This window comes from Lepidochelys olivacea (assembly GCF_965140295.1).
Source record: "Lepidochelys olivacea isolate rLepOli2 genome assembly, chromosome: 8".
In the NCBI taxonomy this organism is placed as follows: Eukaryota; Metazoa; Chordata; order Testudines; family Cheloniidae; genus Lepidochelys; species Lepidochelys olivacea.
In genome coordinates, this window is record NC_140418.1 from 5,836,711 (window position 1) to 5,858,532 (window position 21,822).

The 21,822-nt window shown below is 43.8% G+C and overlaps 2 long non-coding RNA genes across 3 annotated transcripts in view; both read right to left on the bottom strand.

The window, feature by feature from the left end:
• Positions 1-1,345: 1,345 nt before the first annotated feature.
• On the bottom strand, positions 1,346-11,181 carry LOC311525469. 2 transcript variants are annotated; one of them, XR_014712784.1, is made up of 5 exons: positions 10,632-11,181; positions 7,046-7,179; positions 5,991-6,043; positions 2,660-2,680; positions 1,346-1,596 (listed from the first exon to the last, which is right to left on the bottom strand). It is a non-coding gene; the product is annotated as an uncharacterized lncRNA (long non-coding RNA). The 2 variants fall into 2 exon arrangements; XR_014712785.1 differs by having other exon boundaries at positions 1,346-2,680.
• Positions 11,182-15,028: 3,847 nt separating this feature from the next.
• The window catches only part of LOC311525470, a 147,309-nt gene continuing 140,515 nt past the window's right edge, over positions 15,029-21,822 (bottom strand). The window contains exon 4 of the long non-coding RNA XR_014712786.1: positions 15,029-15,589. This is a non-coding gene — a long non-coding RNA (uncharacterized lncRNA). The remainder of the gene's footprint in view (positions 15,590-21,822) is intronic.

The following is a 21,822-nucleotide window of genomic DNA, read 5'->3' on the forward strand; positions in this document are numbered from 1 at the left end:
CCACACTTTGTACACCAAGTTTCAGCCTCAGACAAATGTCTCTGGCCAAGTTATAAATCCTTGGATGTCGCCTATGACCTGTATGGCATGCGCCTCCAGAACAGACAGATGGCACAATTCCTAGGACTCACTTTCCCATTAATAAACCTTGTCTTCTAAAGTATGGGGGATCATGGATGGATGGATGGAAAAGAGAATAGTGCCTTCCCCAGCCCTGACCAATGACTATGGCAGGTCATTTCTTGAATGTTTTCTAGGTTAAACTCAGTCATTCATGTCTTGTTACATTATATTATGTAACATGATATGCTGATACAGTCTGATGGGCTGAATCCAAGAACACAGTGAGTCATGTAATAAATTGGAAGCCCCTTCGCCTCCGACACAGCATTTCCAAAAGTGAGGGTGAATCATTTTGATTTTATTTATTCATTTTTAATCAAATACATCTTTCTAAAACAAATAATGAAAAAATATATATATACCATTGAGGGAAATGGGGGGTTAGGCTGGGTGTCTACTTAATAGAGTCTATAAAATATCTTAATTATTATTTCAAATTAACATATAACAGTTACCTAGACTGGGTGTCAAGACTCCTGGGTTCTCTTCCTTCAGTCAGTCACTGACACCATGTATGGCCATTAAGAATTCAGGTGAGACCAGATTTTAAAAAGTTCCCAGTCCCCCACATAAGTAGCCATGTTTCCAGATAAGCTCAGCGCATTTGATACTGAATACTTTTGAAAATTTAGTCCCTAACAGCTGTGTGCCTCAGTTTACCCAAGGGTAAAATACACTGCATAGGGATGTAATTAATGCTTGTAAATCTCAGATGAAAAGTACTATGTATGTGCAAAGTATTAATATTAGGTATTGCAGCTGAGAGACATACACTTTCATACTGTCATGTTTAACTGCAATAAGAAATGTATGGACCTCAAACTTAGTAGTGATTTGATAGATACAAAAAGACCTAGGGCTCACTAATAATAAATATTTTAATTTGATAATAACTGAAGAGAGAGGTGGCCAGGAAAGTACTTTTACTGTAAGCATTATTAGAATTCACTTGGACCAGATTGCTAGCTGCGTTTGTTGATGTCTGGGCAAGGATTGGCTTAAATGCAGATGATTAAAATTGGTTTCAGAGTAGCAGCCGTGTTAGTCTGTATCCGCAAAAAGAAAAGGAGGACTTGTGGCACCTTAGAGACTAACCAATTTATTTGAGCATAAGCTTTCGTGAGCTACAGCTCACTTATGCATCCGATGAAGTGAGCTGTAGCTCACGAAAGCTTATGCTCAAATAAATTGGTTAGTCTCTAAGGTGCCACAAGTCCTCCTGTTCTTTTTATGATTAAAATTGTACATTTTGCAGAAATTAAGAGGGTTGGTTTTTACCCTTTTAATATTGTCTCCAAAATACCATCTAGGAACAGCAACTAATGCAAAAGTGAATATGGAATAAAAGAAGTCGTAACTTACACGATGGAAGAACTGGACACACCTGCCTTTTTGGACACCAAAAACTTACGCTCCCATTAGCTCAAGCACCAGGAACATCTTGGTTTATTTATTCTTGGACCTGTAGGAATTCTCCATTGAAAGAAGGAGGAAAAAACAGATTTAAATTGCTTAATGAGCAGTTATTTTAAAATGGAATTACAGAAGTTATTATTTTGGGAAAGCCTAAAAAGTCAGAGTTTCTCCTTACAGAGACAAGGTGGGTGAAGTCATATCTGTTATTGGACCAACTTCTGTTGGTGAAAGTGACAAACTTTGTGTAGACGAGTCACCCACCTTTTCTCCCTAATACCTTGGGACCAACATAGCTACAACAACACTGCAAACAAGAATTTCTCTTGGAAAACTTAAGATGAAGAATCTGTGAATGAGGCCACACTTGCTCTTGCTTGCCTGATCTCTGTGGCCACACCCCCTAAAGCCCGTATCATTTGTATGGTAGCGTATTCTCATCAGCTGAAGAGAAATGGATCAGAGAGGAGTATAGTGAGTTAATACCATTCGTTTTCCTATCACAGAGGGAAGAATGCTTGCTGCTTATTGTGCTTTAATAACTAATCTTCCGGAAAACCTCATTGCTATGTAATTATGGGTCATTGACAAAGCAAAAGCTGGTAGTTTCCTAATGCACAACCTTACTGAGTGTATACTCTACTCCTAGGAGAAGTCCTATTAAACTCAATAGGACTACTTGCCTGAGTAGGGGTTGCAGGATCAGCCCCTGAAAACATTTAAGGGCTCTCATGTCTTGTCAGATAGAAGGGCAACCAACAAAATTATAGCCCTGGGGTGAAATTCTGACCCCATTCAAGTTAATGGGAGTTTTGCCAAGGATGTCAATGCAACCAGGATTTCATCCCTAATGTCTGATACGGAGAGATGTGGAGCATCTCCAGGGAGGTTCTGCAGCTCCTCAACTCCTAGTGATTCAATGGGACCTGAAGAACACTCAGAACGTTGCAAGAGATGTTTAGCAGCGTGTAGTACCAGGCCCCTGCTGGCGTCGGAGGGAGTTTGCCCAAAGATTTGACTGATGGGAAGCTCTATTTTATTCCTGGAATTATTTCTTCTTCTTCTAATGAATGGTCAGGCTTAAATCTCACTTTTTTCATTATAACACCAGTTTCACTTTTACCTTTTTTTCTCGTGGCCCAAGCTGTGTGAGATAAAAAGAAACGTAAACGCTTAAGGGTAAATGTTTTAATAAACTGGCATTTATTCCAATTCACTCAAGCAGAGAATATTTAAAATATAAATAAAAGGAAAGAAGAACATGTATTTGTCCACTTGGACTTCGATTCCTCCCACTTTCCTTGCCATTTAAAACCTCTGATTTTTGCTAACCGAAATCCCAATAATGTGTTGTTTTTTTCATACACAAATACCATATACATTCTTTTAAATTACTCAGTAACTAAGGAGGATTTGCTTGGTAAATATTGTGTCACTACATAATACAGTAATTACATATTCTGCATACAGGTGGTAATTACATTGACTGTAGATTACTTAATGATTACAGTTCGTGGGTTCAGAAGTAATTAATGTGTCACCTGCACTCTGGATTGTAAAGCGGAAATAATCCTATATTCTTTCTGGAGGGATATTCCCCACCCCTCCACACACACACACAAAATATACAATCCACAAGGCAGGAGCACTCCAAAGGAGTTGGGCTGGGGAGAAGGGGAATTCAGCCACCTACCCTGGAGAGAGCATACAGGGCTGTAAGGTAGCCACCCCATGGGTACTCAGTTTCCTCTGAGCTTATTGTCATGGGGGTTCAGGGGAGAAACCCGACTGAGTACAGACACAGGAGTGGTGGAACCAAGAAGGTAGGGGGGCTCGCGCCCCCCCCAAAGGAAATACAGCAGGGGCTCCACCCCCTGTAAACTTATGTACCTTGCCTCTCTCCCCCTCCTAGCCCTCTGCCCCACATTCGCAGGGAGCTTCCACCCCTCCTGCTCAGACACAAGAACCTGCAGGGTGTCTGAAGAAGCTATCCCGTGCATATCAGCCGCTTATCACCCGGGAGGTCTGACTATTTCTGGCACCTGCATTTCCTCCCTTCAGAAGCCAGAGACCAGTTACATATTCATAGATCTGGGTGAAATTTTGTGGCAAGGCATTTTTTTCTGTGAAAAACACAGATTGAGCAACATAGACATTTTGTGAATTCATGTTGGTTTTGCCAAATTGCTCGTGTTGGGGTAAAAAGGTTGAAACATTTTGATTTCTCAATTTGAAATGATTTTCCATTTCAAAATGTCCTTCGGAGTTGTTTAAAATGATTTAAAACCTTTACAAATTCTCAAAATCAATATGAAAGGAATTGTTCCATTCAACCCAATGCACTTTTTAAAAAACCTTTCAATTTGTCAAAAATGTTTAAAAGAAATGTTGGGGTTGACCCCAATATTTGTTTTATATTTTTCAGAATTGCCAGTGAACCAAAAAAGAACCAGTTATTTGCATAGCTCTGCCTAGACACTAAACAGCTTTCTTAAAACAAAGTATTTGTAGTCAGCAGCTGGAACAAAGCATTCAAGAAAAAAGGATTTTAAAATAATGGCTGGAGATGGGACATTAGATGAAGAGGGTTCTGAGTTAACTACAGAGAATTTTCTCCCAGTTGGCTGACTGGTGGGTCTCACCCACAGACTCAGTGTCTAACTGATCGCCATATTTGGGGTCTGGAAGGAATATTCCCACAGGTCAGGTCGGCAGAGTCCCTGCGGGGGGGGGTCATCTTCCTCTGTAGTATGGGGCCCGGGTCACTTGCTGGAGGATTCTCTGCACTTGAAGTCTTTAAACCATGATCTGAGGACTTCAGTAGCTCAGACATAGGTGAGAGGTTTATTGCAGGAGTGGGTGGGTGAGAGTCTGTGGCCTGCATTGTGCAGGAGGTCAGATTAGATGATCATAATGGTCCCTTCTGACCTTAATATCTATGAGTCTATGATCCATATACTGTCACCCAATCCCAGCTTCTGGCAAACAGAGACTAGGGACACCATTCCTGCCCATCCTGGCTAATACCTATTGCTGGACCTATCTTCCATGAATCTATAACTTCAGTAATTCATCCAGAGGTTATTGGACTATTGCAGGCGTGGTTAGATGGGGGAGGTTCTGTGGCCTGCAATGTGCAGGAGGCCAGACTAGATGGTCCCTTCTGGCCTTAAAGTCAATGAATCTGTAAATAACAAACAGTCTGTATCAACCAAAGTGCTACCATCCCATAATGGTGACCTTGGGAGGCTTAGCTTCTTCAGACACACCTATGTGGTCCTGAATGCATCATAGTCTGGTTCCTCTATGCACCCCAGAGAGATTATGCCTTTGAACCTGGCAAGCGTTCTTTGTTCTCCAGGAGGCTTTTCCAAGTTCAGGTCTCCTCATCCCTTTCTGATCAAACAATAGACTCAGAGCTACTGGTTCTGGCATTGTCCCTTAACAACTCCTAAGTGGAAACTGATAGGTGAGCAATCCCCTCTTCCCTTCCTGATCCATCCCAGATGTGCTCTAGTGAGAGCTACACCAAAACATTCTTGCAAAAAACACGAGCCCATAACCAGAATGACATACAATATTAAGTTTCAGAGTAACAGCCGTGTTAGTCTGTATTTGCAAAAAGAAAAGGAGGACTTGAGGTACCTTAGAGACTAACCAATTTATTTGAGCATAAGCTTTCGTGAGCTACAGCATCCGAGATGCATCCGATGAAGTGAGCTGTAGCTCACGAAAGCTTATGCTCAAGTAAATTGGTTAGTCTCTAAGGTGCCACAAGTCCTCGTTTTCTTTATACAATATTAACACATTTTATAAGCTTGGCTGGAAAAAGGGAATCCCCTCCTGGGAAAAATGTCATGTTTTTGAAAAAAATGTCATCCCAAATTGGGGTGAAAAGTCAAAAAAGTGAATTTTTTTCATGGAGGTTTCCAGAAAAAAATCATTTCAGGAAACCGGAATGTTTGGCTGGCTACCTGCCTGCCTGGAAGATTCTTGTCAATTTTACTTTCTGCTGCAGGCAGACAGGAAGCCATTGTTTGGAAAATCAAAATTTTCCAGCAGAATTGAAATTTTCCAGCAGAAAAATGTTGATTTTGCAAAAAAGGCATTTTCCATTAGAAAATCATTCCAAAGGAACATTCCTGACCAACTCTACAAATTTTTACAGGTGTGACGCTCTCTTCTAAGAACCCAGACCCGTTCTGTGTTCCCTTTCTGCCTTAACAAGAGAGAGCTTTGCTGGAGCTTAGACTGTGAGACAGCTCCCTGCCGCACCAGTTTGTCCCCTTCACCAGCAAACTCCTTGAGACTGTGCCAGTCTTAACTTTGTGTTTCAGGTACAATCCATGAACCCCAATCCCCAAGTTCCCCAGGGGGTCTCTCTGCGGTGTCCAGTTCCTCTCCCTGGGCACTCACACAAATTATTACATTCACTGCCTCCAAAGTGCACTCACCAGCCTGTTAGTTTAGCTGAGGTCCCTCACTTTAATATACAGCTGAGATGGCTCTGTCATAAAACAAGAATAAATTTATTAATAAAGAGTATCAATTTAAATGTAAACCCACAAGGAGTTTATTAATAAGCCCAATAATAGCTTTATTGAGTGTTCAAAAAACTTTGCATACTGTCTTCCCTGTTGATAGTATCCTGGTCTTATCAGCAAAATAATTATCCCTCGAAACTGGTCAAGAATGTGAGCCTTTAAAACAAATTCTCTGCTATTCTCCAAAAGGAGCCCATTATCTGGCTAGTGTCACTGCAGCTGATCACAGCTTGGGCTCATCTGGCTTTACCATGCCTGCAAGACACAGCTCCAGGTAGATGTGTCAAAACATATCTCTGTCTATCTGCAATCAGCTCTGCATCTTGGGTTATAACTCACGTGGCCTGATTCCTCTCTCTCACTCACTCACTCACGCTGGTGACAACTACATCGGAGTCAGTGCAGTTACACCAGGGTAAAGCTAGTGTGAGCGAGTGGAGAATCAGACCCATGCTGCCTTCCCCTGCCCCCAATTGCAGCATTTTCTATCTATTGCCTTCACATAACTTTGTCCCAGTCTGGTGTTGGAGGAAGAGTGTTTGTGACTAAATAAAAGACTTGGGTGAACTGCCAGAAGGAGGATAAAATCACATCTGGAACTTATCTAGGATAAGTTCTGTGGACTCCCTTCTGTGGCTCCCTTCTGTGGACTTTTAAAAGGAGAATGATTTTCACCCAAAAGGGTCCCAAGCTGGAATTCCCTTAAATGAGAATAGTAAAGCCAAAAAAACCCTAAATAAATAAGTGTTTTCTGACATGCAAATAAATACAGTCCCATAAAGATTTATTTAAAAATATTCCCCTCCCATTTTGATGATAGATCAGATCCTGACTTCTTCCTTTTTGCTGGAGGACTTTGGCAGTTTCACCTGAGCTGCGGGTTTTCCTGTCCTAAACTGAGCTGGGGGGAGGATGTTGAACTGGAGACCCTGATCCTGCAATCAGATCCATGGGCAGACCCTTACCCTTGCATAAAGTCCTTTCAAGTTCAGCGGGGGTCCAGACCTGAACCCAAATACAGGATCTGAGCCATCGATGGTGCAGATTTCAGTCTGTTGTGATGTCACTGTCAAGGTCCTCCAAAGACCTTGCAATAATCCTCCAACACAAAGAAAGAAAATAGGACTTACAAGTCAAGCAGTAGATTTTCTTTAAAAATAAAACATTGTTGCTCCTTTCTGATGGATTCAAATTGACTCAGAGAGCTTCAGTTTTTGCATTGCAGCTCACCTTTAATCTAATGTTACTATGAAGTGGATCCGAGCAATATCCCTGCCAAGCACTGAAGACTACAGTCAGTTCTTCTTTGGGTCGGTGAGGAGAGGATGGGAAGGAGAGAGCAATTCCTACTCGATGGACAGCTATGACAAATCAATTGCCAAAAGCTCCGTTTGGTACACAATGTTTCACCCTTTATGTTAAACGCATTTGCCCTTATTAACATTTTATCTGTGTGCCTGAGAGAGAATGCGAGACTTGGCAAATGGTCAGGAATCTACCTCAGGAATAAGCTTTCCTGGCACGCAGAACCCTGCCGCTAAATAGCTCAAGAGCAATGATGAACTCAGAAAGAGCTGTGAAAAAAATGACTGGAGATGCGGGGAAAAGAGAGGCTCGAGAACAGAAACAAGCTGAAGGCTGGGACTGTGTGAAGATATGCAGACACGCTGCATGCCTCAGAGGGGAGATACCAGAAGGTCCAGAGTTCTAATCTCTGCTTAGCCACTGACTTGCTTCACAGCCTTGGTCACATCACTCTTCTGTTTATGTCTCAGTCTCCCCTTCTGCAAAACAAGGATACTAATACTAACCTCTATCATAAGGGGGTTATGAAGTGTGAACAGTGTTTGTTCAGCACTTGGAGAGCATCAGAGTGTCCTTGTATAATATCCCATAATAGGACATACCTTTTTTATTCATTAGTTGCTTGTCTCAGAACCAAACGCCAGTCAGCATTGGTAACGGGTGTTTCAGGGCAAGGTGGCACCAGGAGTCACTGGGGTCTAGAGGCTACATTTTGGCTGATGTCAGGAGTAAAATGAATTACATAATCCCAACCGAGTCGGCTCATAACCACAAGGTTCAGCACGGCCCAGTCAGAAGTCCCTGCTGAGCAGATGCTCGGGGCTAAATCGTATTTGCCTTAGGACAAGCTCCCACAGAATTTGCGTGAGTGTGAGTAAAGAAGAGCAGGACTAGCCCCTGCCCTCTTCAGGGCTAGAATAGCAGAAAGTGTTGCTGGTCAAAACTGAAGTGCACTGGCAGAGCAATACAGGAGCCCTGAGGTGGAAAAGCAGGACGTGCCATAGGTCACATGCCTGAGCTGCACAAAGACATCTGCACAGGAGTAGGAGGTCAAATCTGAGATGCAGTGACAGATCTACACGAGGGAGGCTTGCACTGCACCTTCTTGCACATTGTCTGGCTCAAGCTGGTGCCTGCTGCATTCCTGAGCGTAAAACAAAACAAAAAAGAAGGGGGCAGGGGGAAAGTAGACCATGAGTGAACTCCTGACGCATTCAAGTACCCCTGCTGGAGAGTGGGATTCATGTACAGAATAATTTAAGCGCCAAAGGCTTCACCAAACGGCTCAGATGCTATTATTTCACTGTTTGGTGGCCAATGGCCATACCGGGTCAGACCAAAGGTCCATTCAGCCCAGTATCCTGTCTTCCAACAGTGGCCAATGCCAGGCGTCCTAGAGGGAGCGAACCTAACAGGTAATGATCAGTGACTCTGGCATCATCAGCTGAGGAGGAGCAGAAGTGACAGAAGAGAAGAGAGAGGGGCTACTCTAATACTCAGGGAAAGAAGAGAAATGTTTAATGAGACTGTAGCCCTGGTTTTGCCCCCTACAGAAATGCCTACCTGGTGGCAGAGGGACCGGGAGGGACAGTGGCGTACTGGCAGTGCTGTGCGGGGCTTCCAGATTAGAGTAGCAAGAAGTGTGGGTTGAGGTGAACTAGGAAGGTTGTATGCACCCAAACCTGTTGCTACGTCCTCAGTAGCTGCGATTCCCTTGCGTGCTTACCCATGTTTGCACTGGTTCCTGTAGAGCTGCTGTGAGTATAAATGGCAGCGTAGCCACGGCAACATAGGCAGTGGCAGCAGGGCCTGGCTTGGCACTTTCAGGCCTGTTTGCAGCTGGGCCACTGTTAGACATTGGCAACGCTGCTATTTATGCTCGCACTAGCTCAACGAGAACTAGCATGAGGATGTGTGTGCAAGCAGGGGCATCACGGCCCTAGCGTGTAGCACAGATGTGACCTCTGACAACAAGGGTGCTGCAAATCAGACTGGATTGAGGTGCCTCGGCTGAGCTGTCCAGGGAAACCTCACGCAGGGACTGCTAACCTTCTACCGGGCTTCAGCTGGGGCTAGGAGTCTTTCTATGAGAGTCCTGTGGCAGGTTATAGACTAACAGCTGTATTGGAGCATGGTCTATAAGGTGCCACAGGATTCTTGGCTGCTTTTACAGATCCAGACTAATACGGCTACCCCTCTGATACTTCCATATAATGAGCATCATGCTGAAAACCAGGAGTAAAGTAGAAAGAAAGTGGGGAGCTAAGAGGCTAGAGACGGAACATGTCCTGGAGATTAGATAGGGGTCCTGAGAGAGGTGTTGGACGAACAAAGATAGCAAGAGGTCAACATTCATATTACAGAACTTTGGTATTGACCGTGCATTTTTTTCGTCTTATTTGTGCATTACATAAAGTCACTCCCAATGCAGCCAAGAGGCACCATGAAAGGCAACAGAATCAACTACAAAGGCCACTCTAGAGACCACCGCGGACACTATAAGTAGCACTGTTCATTTACCAGAGGACCCATCCATCCAAGGAAGGCATATTTTAGGTGTAAATAAGTAAAATTTAAGAAATTAATGAGTTCTACCATATGATTTTATCCTTAAAAATTAACAACATTCCAGTAAATGAGCAAAGAAGAAATAACTTCTTTCACTAGGTTTATTACATGCATGGAAAATCTTAACCCTTCATGACATCATCACCACAGCCCTTATTGTATTTAGGGAAATATACATTTCCAACAAGCTTCAGCTCCTGATGGCTAACCACAGCCTCTCTGAGCTGATGGCATGAGATGTTGGGGCCAGTTGTTTCAAGTAAACACAGCTGTCATACATGCCAATGTCCTCAGAGCAAAGCCCAGTAGATTTCAGTTCTCCAAAAAATTTGCATAACTCTGCATAGAAATGAAGAGAATGGGAGGTAGCGTGCAAGGAAGTGGAGAGAGAGAGGGACTCCAGCATTTCATCTTTCTTGCCCATCCCAACATCAGCATTCTATCCCAACCCCTGCAAACCAACTTCATTGGGAAGGAGGGTGGGAACCCATTCTCCCCCTAACCCAACTTCACTGCAAAGAACCCTAATATCATCCAACTTCACTGAGAAAAATAAACCAAAATACCCAACCCACCACCAAATTCACTGGGGGTGGGAGGATCCTCCTCCAGCCAACTTCATTGCCAAACTATCCCTCCCCATTCAAACCAACTCCATTGCAAAACCCATCCCCTCACCTTTGGGAGCCTAAGGGGTGAGCAGTAATGCCCTGACAATCTCCTCCCAAGCCGGGGGAAGGCAGCTGCTCTCCAGTCAGATCTCAGCACACAGCAGCACTCTCTGGGAGTGGAGCAGGAGGGCACTCTAACTGGTCCCCTTGCTGAAGGTCCAGGCTGTCCCACATCACATGCAGAAGCTCGGATTGGCTCCCCTTCCCTATTTCACACCCTCCTGGAGAAAGACAGCCAATCAGACTGTGGACAACTCCGGAAACCTGTAGTCTCTCGAGAAAACACAAAATAGTTCCCCAATATCATGGTTATATATTGCATTTGTGACCTGCCTGATGCCAAGCGGTAAGTCCATAGCAGATTTGGGACTAGAATTTAGGCTGTTGCTGGTTCCCAGCCCCATGCTCCTTCCTTTTGCCCTTCTCTCCCCCCATATTTCATCAGGGGGTGGGAAATAGCTGTTTAAAACCCACCTTTAATGAATTGTATCTAGAGCTGGGTAACATTTTTCACCTGAAACTCTTTTTCAACAAAAATGCAGATTTAGGTCAACCAAAACTTTTCATGAACTGGTGTCAATGTCTCCAATTTGTTTCAGTTGGAAAAAAAAATCTGTAAAAATTAACCTGTTTCATTTCAATATTTTCAAAATGAAATGTGTCCATTTTTTTTAAAATCAGAAATAATTTTCTGGTTTTCCATTTACTTTTATTTTTAAAAGTTTTTAAAAGCTCTGAAATGAAATATTTCATCTCAGGTGGAACAAAACATTTTATTGGACTCCAATTTTGTTTTTCAATTTTTATGTTCCCTGAATTTTTTGTCCAATTTTTCAGAACTGCCAGTGAACTGAAAAATAAACATTATTTGCAGAGTTCTTATTGTATCAGAGAGACCTGACGTTGTAAGATGTGCTGGCAATGAAGGGCTAGTCGGGAGAGGAGAGCCTGGGAATCAATCTTCAAGGGGAACAAATATTTAACACTGAGTTCTTCAGTCTAGCAGAGAAAGGTATAACATGATCCAGTGGCTGGAAGTTGAAGCTAGACAAATTCAGACTGGACATAAGGCATACATTTTTAATGGTGAGAGTAATTAAGTATTGGAATAATTTACCAAGGTTGTGGTAGATTCTCCATCACTGACAATTTTTAAATCAAAATCGGATGTTTGTCTAAAAGTTCTGCTCTAGGAGTTATTTTGGTGGAGTTCTATGACCTTTGTTACATGGGAGGAGAAATTACAGAATCACAATGGTCCCTTCTGGCCTTGGAATCTGTGCATTTCACATTATAGTTTGAAGAACTTCACTCCTTTTGTGAATATATCATTTATCCTTACATGAAGTCCTGCTAGTTCTGCAAACATTTGTAGTGTCCCAGAAAAATTCTGGTGCATCCTCTAGCTCCTAGCACTTCTCTCCTCCCATTTTGCTCCTAGGGTGATCGATCTACCTGTGTATTTGTATGCGGCATCACCGTAATCCATGCTGAGGGGGAATACTTTCTTTAAGGCAGACAGCTTTGTCCTGCAACAGCAACATACCTTTGGATATAGCAGCTGGTTTCCCCCTCCCTTCTCCACTCTTGCTAATTCTTCTTGTCCTTGTCAATTCTTCAAGACATAGCTATGTCCAAGACACACCAATTTCCCTGCCCAGCATGGCTGACTCAGGGAGAAATTCTAAGATGACAGCAAAAGACAAAAAGCTCCCCGAAGGAGAAAGAAGGTGACAAGCTGAATTCAGCTGGCCCGAAGCTTTCATCCACATCCCACTAGTGTGAAATAAATTCAAACATCTCCTGTGCAGCGCCAGGGCCATATATTTGAAGCTAAATGTTTCCCTTTCATTCGGGAAGACGATAATAATAGTCTTTCTATCCAGTAAAGATGAGAAGGGGGCTGGGAAATATCGAGAACGGCCTGAAGACTACGCCAGCAATTATAATAATTTAAATCAAGTTCCCTGCTCTCAGGGAACTCTGGGCACCAATATCAGTTTGCATGAGAAAACAGTCTTCCTGGGAATTCACTAGTGAAAATTTGCCATTTTCTCTGGTGAAAATGGGTGTAAGAATTGGAAGAATTTGTGACCCAGCATAATTGGATCCTGTGCCAAAGAAAATGAGATTTTTCCTCCCTGCTCCCTCACAGCTCCTTGGAGGGCGGGGAAGGCAGTTGTCACAGTGGAAACAATGTCGGTGGAAGTGTGCACGAGAGGGTGCAGTTCGCAGCCCTAGCAGCTGGAGCTATCTTGAATTGAGAGTGCTCCGAATAGCACCTCTCCAGCAGAATGGCAGTATCCAGATGCCACATACCCTGCCGTGTTGCCACTCCAGGCTGGGTTTCAAACGGCTGGGAAGGCAGTGGGTTATGTAGAGAAGGGCCCAGCTTTCCATATCCCAGTGCCGCCAACTCCCAGAATTTCACTGCGATATTTTGAGTCATAGAGTTTAAGACCAGAAGGGAACAACAGATCATCCAGTCCAGCCTGTATATCACAGACCACCAAACTCCACTCAGCACCCACACACCAAGCCAACAACTCGAACCTGATCAAAGTATGAAAGCCTCAGGAAACTAAACTATTGTGTGCCACAGGCAGAGAGAGAACAGGAGGGACCAAGGTGCACAAGTGCCCAAGCCCCTGCAGTGGCAGGGAAGTGATTAAATATTTGGTTTTGTACTTAACGCCCCAGCTCCTGGAGTCATGTGATTGTGAGACTGTCTAAGATTTTAGTTTAAAAAAAAAGTTTCTAGCCCTTATGGTTACAGAGAAAAGCTTAAGAATGTGACCGCAGTGCCCCTGAAAGGCTCAAAAAAACCCTGAAAAATATAAAATATAGCCCAAAATGTATTTTTTTAAATCTTGTGATAAGAATAATCTGATTTGACTAATCTGCCCATCTGATATGGACTTTGGTTACATTAATGACATAGAAAAGGCTATATACATACCATGCCTCCATTTTCTAGTCTTTCAATTCCACCTCAAAACAGACTTCTTCCATGAAACCTCACTCTAAATAAGAAGGGGGGGAAACTAACACACAGCAATCTCAAGACATGTGCATCAATCAGCAACACTATCTCACGGTATTTGTTGTCAAACTCATCCTCCCTTTCCTATTACCTCCACTAGTCCCCAAATTTTGCTACTTCCTCTTGTCATTATTATGGTCTCATTTTAGGGACTGATCCTGCAAACACGTCCTTACGTGAACAGGGTGACTTTAACATCATTCACTATTCACATGAAAAAGTATTTCCTGGATAATGCCCATAGATTGCCAGATCTTGAGGAAACAGGGTACAATTTTCAGAAGTGCCTGAGTACTCCATTAATAAGCGATATTTATTATATATATTACATATAACATGGTAGTGATGGTGATGCCCATCTGATCAATTGCAGAACCATGCGGTAAGCTATCCAACTTCTTAGAGTAATATACTGCACTTCCTTCTATTAGAGGACCTCAAGATATTGGATTTTAAACCCCATCCTTATTCTGCATAGGAAAAATATCACATGAGGTCATTTAAAGAGGTCCTAAAATGTATTAGGCATAATTTCTCTCTCGCTCTGAGGCCTGTAACAGAGGGAATCCTGGGACTGAGGTGCTTGGTTTTACAAGAAGAAGAATATGGACCTGATCCAAAGCCCACTGAAGTTAATCGAAAGACTGCCATTGATCTCAGTGGGTTTTGGCTCAGGCCCTATTTTTAAAAAAAAAAAAAGGATCAATCCAATTTTAGCTCTCTCCAGAAGATTTCTAAAATAGATTCTACTAATCTACATGGCACATGCAGAACAGATTGTGGGGTGAGGTAGGAATGACGGTTTTATTGGCCCGCACCTGGAATATCTGTGTAACGCATTTGTGGCTTTGTCACTCAAGAGCCATCCCAAGCTTATGCCAACAAAACGTCCGTACCACACCACGCCGCTTTGCTCCAATATTTGAGTTTTATCTGTTTCGATTTAGACACATAAAAAGAAAAAAAAAAACACGCTATCCTAGGCCCCAGAGAGTCACTTGCATACACATTGACACCTACATACACGGGCACCTTGCAAATGCATTCATGCTCGTGAAGACAGACGGGCAGGCAGGCAGGGTGTAAATGGCCAAAAAACAACCCCTGTGAGGTTCGCCATACAGGAGAGTTGGAAGAAGCACATGGCATGAGCAGCAGTCCAAGGCATAACACTTCCTGGGTACCCGGAGAACGGCTGGAGGTGTCCCTGGCACCTTTAAAGAAGATATAGCAAGGCACGTCCCATTGTGAAGCTACGCAGGTGGGAAGAAGGGTCACACCATGCATTCCACACAGGATGCATCGCCACCACCACGGCTTAAACTGCCCCTTTGTGCCCAGGAGCACTGGCAGCCACCCGAATGCTGCATTCTGCATGGGGGTTCCTCCCCCAAGGCCCCCATGAAGCAGGGGCAGGTGTAATTTAGCCCTGCATGTGTATATTATCCACACACGGTATCTGGCTACATGTATCAATGTATGTTACGATCTACATAGAAATGGATAATTGGGCAGGTGGGGTTACTTATTGATTTACCACCACCCTGGCATACTGGGAACCAAACCAGATCTCCCTCCTCGCCTCCCCGCCATCCATTTGAATACCATTGCACATCTGAAGCAGAATCTCCCTGTCACAGCAAATGGAGCATGCTCCCGTCACACTTGCCTTCCCTGGAAGTGAAAGGATATTATTCAGGCATGAATCACTCGAATCAGGGCAGTTTTGCTCCCAGAACCCTCCTCAGCCTGGAGCCGGCATGCTCAGCTGACATCGGCTGTGATGGCAGAAGTTGCGGCATGCCCCTTTATGGGAAGGAGACTCACGGGCAGCGGTCCCTGCAGTCAGCTGTGCTGGGTATGTTGTTTATCATTCCAGCCCAGGGCATCTGGACCTGGCCGAAGGACAGCTTGGCCTCTGCCTAGTGTTTCAAGAGAAAAGAAAAACAAAACACAGGCATTAAAATAAACTAGCCGTTACAAAGAGCGTCCTACTCCAGACAGTGGCAACGGTGTTACCAACTTGCAGCTGGTTTCACCGATCCAGAGCTATACCTGGCATGCCCCAGAGGCCGACTTTTGTGCATTGAGTTCACAGAGGGCCTCCCGCATAGAAGCTCATTAACAAATCCTCGGTCATTTTTGGCAGCGGGGCTTAGGCTTTAACGGCATTTAGGCGCTGTAGGAAATTTTACCCCAACCCTCCCTGAAAGTCAACGGGCCTTCGGCTTCTCAAGACACGAATCACTTTCAGATGTAGGACTTGGGCACCTAGGTCACAGAGGTGCTTTTGAAAATGGATTTGCCCAAGATTATGCAGCAAGCGCGGGGCCGAGCCGGGAATTGAACCCCAGACTTCCTGGCTCACAGTTCCATGCCTGAGCCACCAGATCACATTGCCGTCCACCAACATCAATCAGCTCAGATGCATACCCCAGCTCACCTTCTTTGTCAGGAAGGAAGTATTCTGCAGGTACCTGCCTTCAGGGACCTGCTGTAGGCCGCCTCGCTTGGGTTCCCTGGTTAGTCTCACTGTGTGAGCCTGGTTGGGAGCGGTGCCGTCACCAGAGCCCAGCAAAGCACAGGGGTGCGGGCCAAGCCAGCATTAGCACAGGGAAGGGGCGGTGGGCAGATCCCTAGGAAAGTCTCGACCAATGCTCCCTCCTGCATTTAGGAGGCTGAATTTAGCTCGGGAACAAGGGTCCTTCCTCGGCTGACTGATGCCCTCCCCTCCCCCCACAAATCTTCCATCTGCTGCATGCTGCCCATGGGCATGCTCTTGGCTCGTTACTAATTTGGATTCGTCTCTTTGGTTCGCTTCACTTGTTTGTTGTGAGGGGAAAAAAGAACTAAGAAAAACAAACCAAAAAGGGGAAAACTTTTTGCTTGGTGTGGGGAGGGCTCAGAATGGGCACCACCCCCAAGCCTAAAGAGCCAATCCCTCTCCTCTGGTGGCTTTACAGCTCCCTCCTGTTGTTGCTTTTCAATATTATTTTTAACTCTCTCTTTGGTTTCTAAGCACAGCCTGGTAGCTAGGGTGTCAGAGGTCAGATAAGCCCCAGTAGCTGCTGTTGCCTGTGTGGAAGACACCCCCATCCCTGATCTTTATCCCCAACCATGCCCACAAGATCCTCTGTGCACCTGGCAGCTTTTCCTCATTTTACACACATGATAACCTGGAGGTTGGACACCCAGTTTCTGCCCTCCCGTGAGTCACCTTCTGGTGTTCATTCAAGGCTCGAGGGTTAGGCACTGCTTCCCACTTCCTTCCCTCTCTAATTAAACTAATCGGTGTATTTAACATGGAAGCAACAATACCAGTGCGACTGCTGTTGGATGCCATTTCCTGTCCCCAAGTGCCTTTCACAAAGAATAAAGACAAGTTTCAGAGTAGCAGCCGTGTTAGTCTGTATTCACAAAAAGAAAAGGAGGACTTGTGGCCCCTTAGAGACTAACAAATTTATTTGTGCATAAGCTTTCGTGAGCTACAGCTCACTTCATCGGATGCAGGGCACATGGGCCGGAAGGATGATTTAGTGGGTGAAGCACTGGACTGGGAGTCAAGAGGATGGGGATTTGAGTCCCAGCTCAGCTTTAGACTTCCTCTGTGACCTTGAACAAGTTACTTAGTCTGTGCAGGTCCCCCTCTGGAGAATGAAGGTACCACTTATGTACCTTATAGGGGTATCAAGGATAAACCCACTAATGCTTCCAGCCATCTTAGGTCCTTATCTAGCCTCCATTACCATGATAACTGAGCACCTCATAAGGTACATCTACACTGCAATTAAAAACCTGCAGCTGGCCTGTGCCAGCGGATCCAAGCTAAGGGGTTTGAGCTAAGAGGCTGTTTAATTGTGGTGTAGATGTTTGGGTTTAGGCTGGAGCCTGGGCTCTAGGACCCTGCAAGGAGGGACATCTACAAACGTCTAACTATCTCTGTTGCCACAAATGCAGTCTGTCACATCTGCAGAATGACAACGTCATGGTTTCTCTCCTTTTCCAAGTAAAATAAATGTACTTTAAGTTTAGAAAACTATTAATCCGTTTTGAGAAATGTTCTATATGGACAAATCTATGGCTCCTGTTTGCCAACAGGTGGCCAGTCACCACAAGGGTGAACTAAAAGACTCCCCACCCTGATCTCCCATGGCTGGAGTCACCACAAGTGAAATCTTCCCACTGACCAAGCCGACATTCACCTAGAGACCTTTGTGGTCTTCAGACAATGGCAATACCAGATGCACTAAAGGGAAGAGTCTCTCTGATTGTCACTCCTCTACATGTCGCTTTGTGGTGGAGAGGTTCGGCAGACCCGCTAACAGCAACATACTAAGGGAGTGCACAGTCAGTAATGTTAAAGGTTTTGGTAAAAGTTCATGTGAACCTATCCTACACAACCATGGTATACTCTTTTAGAAAACATGTTATTATGAGCAGTTCTTGTCCGGATTCTAGGACGGAGCGGGAGGGAGATGGCTATTAAGTGAGAGCTGAACTCCACTTGAGGCTATGAGGATTAATAGATGGTTGATCTTGTGGTGTTTTCATGTTTCGGCCAACTTGACCACCACTAATGGAGTAAATAGGAAATGCAGTAGAGCAGTACAAGCAACTAGGCAATCACCAGGACAGGAATGATTGAGGTGGCAAAGAAGAGCAGAGGCAAATCACTATAGCCATGAGAGGTAGCGCAAGAAGCAAAAGGAGTCTGCGATGCCATACAAAGCCAACTTGTATGCAATCCCCAGAGTGCTGTACTTTTCCCCTCAACTGGAGATGAGTAAGAGTCCATTTTTTTCCAGAATACAACACAATGTACAGTCAAGAAAAGTGTGGCCTATGTCTCTAATATAGGGCTATATTGACACTTCTATTGTTTCCCATCACGGCTCTAGGTCCTCCTCTGCTAGTGAAGCTGGAAGAGTTGTGATTAAAATGCAGATGGTTGGGTTACTACATCACCTAGATGAGTTCGGAGGAGAGTTCGATGGCACAGAGGCTAACCTGCTGAGAGCCCGTCTGCACCAGCACTCTTGCTGATGCTGCCAGGGGGAGTGCTACCCTGCTGATGATGCAACAGTGAGAAATTTTACGAAAGATGCAAGCGTGCACAGAGCCTGCCTGTGTGCCAGTCACAATGGTATTTGCATGCCCATGAGATCAAAATGTGTGAATCCAGGCCTGCTCTCATTCCCAAGAGCATATTATAATAGAGAGATTGGACACAGGCCGCAAGGCATTATAGAGCCACACAGAATAGGAGAGACAGTCACCCTAGAACATACCTATGCAACATTCACATCTGGAGGCAATGGGAGAGAACAAGTTAAAGCTGTAAGGACATTTTAGGACCACCAGCCAGGTCAAGAGGCTATTTTATAAACCTAGGAAAGTGGACAATTATTGCTTGCTGTAGCAGACAAAGACGGCAGCTACCTTTGAGTTTTAAAATAACCCTGTTCCTTAAATTTACATAGGTACAAAATGCCACATTTAAGTGATTAGTTGGGGATATGATAGGCCAATGAATTGACTGCATATATATAAACAAAAGCAAGGACTTACATTTTAATACTTTATGTTTAAGATGACAACTTACTTTCATTAACATTTGTATATGTTAATAATAATAAGGTGTTATTACATGCTAATTTTATATTATACTTTTAATAACTTTGTTATTGTTAATAAACATATTATATAATAAGAAAAGGAGTACTTGTGGCACCTGAGAGACTAACCAATTTATTTGAGCATAAGCTTTCGTGAGCTACAGCTCACTTCATCAGATGCATAAAGTGGAAAATGCAGTGAGGATGTTTTATACACACAGACCATGAAAAAATGGGTGTTTATCACTTCAAAAGGTTTTCTCTCCCCCCACCCCACTCTCCTGCTGGTAATAGCTTATCTAAAGTGATCACTCTCCTTACAATGTGTATGATAATCAAGGTGAGCCATTTCCAGCACAAATCCAGGGTTTAACAAGAACGTCCGAGGAACAGTGGGGGGGGGGGGGAGGAAAAAACAAGGGGAAATAGGTTACCTTGCATAATGACTTAACCACTCCCAGTCTCTATTCAAGCCTAAGTTAATTGTATCCAATTTGCAAATGAATTCCAATTCAGCAGTCTCTCGCTGGAGTCTGGTTTTGGAGTTTTTCTGTTGTAATATCGCAACTTTCATGTCTGCAATCGCGTGACCAGAGAGATTGAAGTGTTCTCCGACTGGTTTATGAATGTTATAATTCTTGACATCTGATTTGTGTCCATTTATTCTTTTACGTAGAGACTGTCCAGTTTGACCAATGTACATGGCAGAGGGGCATTGCTTCCACATGATGTATTATATGATAGGGATTTGTGGGGGGGTTACTATGTTTGGTAGATTACAATGACTTTTTTGTTTTGTATTTAAGTTAGGGAAAGTTAGGGACATTTTTAAAACTGAACAGGATATTTAAGAAGGCTTTGTTTGTATTTTTAAAGGTCTTATTGACCACACTAAATTAGACTCATATTTACATATTACTCGTTAATATAGGATTTATTGAATACATTTATGTTTTTATTATTTTCCATGAGGTAGCTTTATTTAATTCCTGTTTTATTTGTTTATATTTTTATTTGAGATTTTGTTGGCTTTTAAAGGACAAAAAGGGGGTGTACTTATTTATTTATTTTGTTAAGAAATGTTTTGATTTTGTGTTATTTATTTTAGCTGGCTGTTCTTGAATTGCAATTTTCATCTGGCAATAGATTATTAGCAATGCTATAACAATTACAAGCTGAAGCACGATCCATATATCTGAACTTCTACGAATCCATGAATGCGGTCCTATATTGTTAAAGGCATTTACAATTTGGTCCCAGATGTTAGTTGCATTGAAATCTGCTGTTTTGTTTTGTTCCCTTACTGTCCTTTCACAAGTTAGTTAGGACACTTTGTTTGTCTGTTTGTTTTGAAGTACCGCTGTTTGTTTAAGGCTTAAACGAGGAATAGGCAGCATAAATTGTGGGTGAATATTACTTTAAAATATTTTATAGTTTTTAATTAAGAAACATCTCCTTACAAAATTTTAAGAGGAAATCCCTTACCTTTTACAGAAAGGAAAAGGAAATAGAAGGGGAAATACTAAGGCTTTGTCTACACTGGACTTTCTTGGTAAAACTTTTGTCATTCAGGGGTGTGAAACCCCTCTCCCCCGAACAACAAAAGTTTTACCAACGGAAAAGCGCCAGTATGAACAGCGCATTGTCGGTGGGAGAGCTCTCCTGCTGACAAAGCTACCGCCTCGCATTGGGGGTCGAATTTTTTTTTTTTTGTCGGCGGGAGAGCTCTCTCTCGCCAACAAAGAGTGGGTACACTGTGCAGCTTTTAGCGACACAGCTGTGTCGCTAAAAGGTGCGTCGTGTGGACATAGCCTAAATGTCTCCTTCTTTCTTTAATCTACTTAGCCTACAGCTCTGGGCATGAGGGCTTTGTTCTTTTTGCACAGGGGAGGTTCTGCCAGACACCACTGGAAGTTGGTGCATAGCTCTGATATCACCCTCATGGGCTAGCTTTGGCCAGTGCTCATCCAAGGTGATGCCCTAGCATGGATGGAAACAAGTTTGGTAGGTTCTTCCTCCTAGATTCTGATGGGCGCATGGTTGTATCACAAACTCACTGCACAAACAGGCGCACTTGACGTGTCTGCACAAGGCGGAAGAGGCTAAGAAGAGCTGCTCCAGGAGACTCTTTTCTTCTTTGGGGGGTTTACAGTGTGATTTGTTCATGAGGAAGTGGCCTGAGACCACCACCTCCTTCCAAACAGACTACTGTACAGATGTCCGATGGGTAGTAATTATAGTCACCCCCACCAATAGGGATTCTGAGGCAGAGGCTTTAGTAATGGGAGAGGCAGCCTAAGAGGGTAACTCCCTCCTTCTCTCTCCCTTGGAGGGGAAGGAGGACAACACCGGACAAGCAGAAGGTGCTGCACGGCAGGAGTAAGATGCATTGACAGAGCTGTGACTGGCAGTCAGGATCAGAGTATCAGGGGGACCACAGGCCAGGGCTGAGGTTGCTCAGCAGAGGTTTGTGTGAAAAACCTGGGCTGGACTCGCCATGGGTGTTGTGGATCATAACTGAAGTGCTTGGCAGAGCTGTG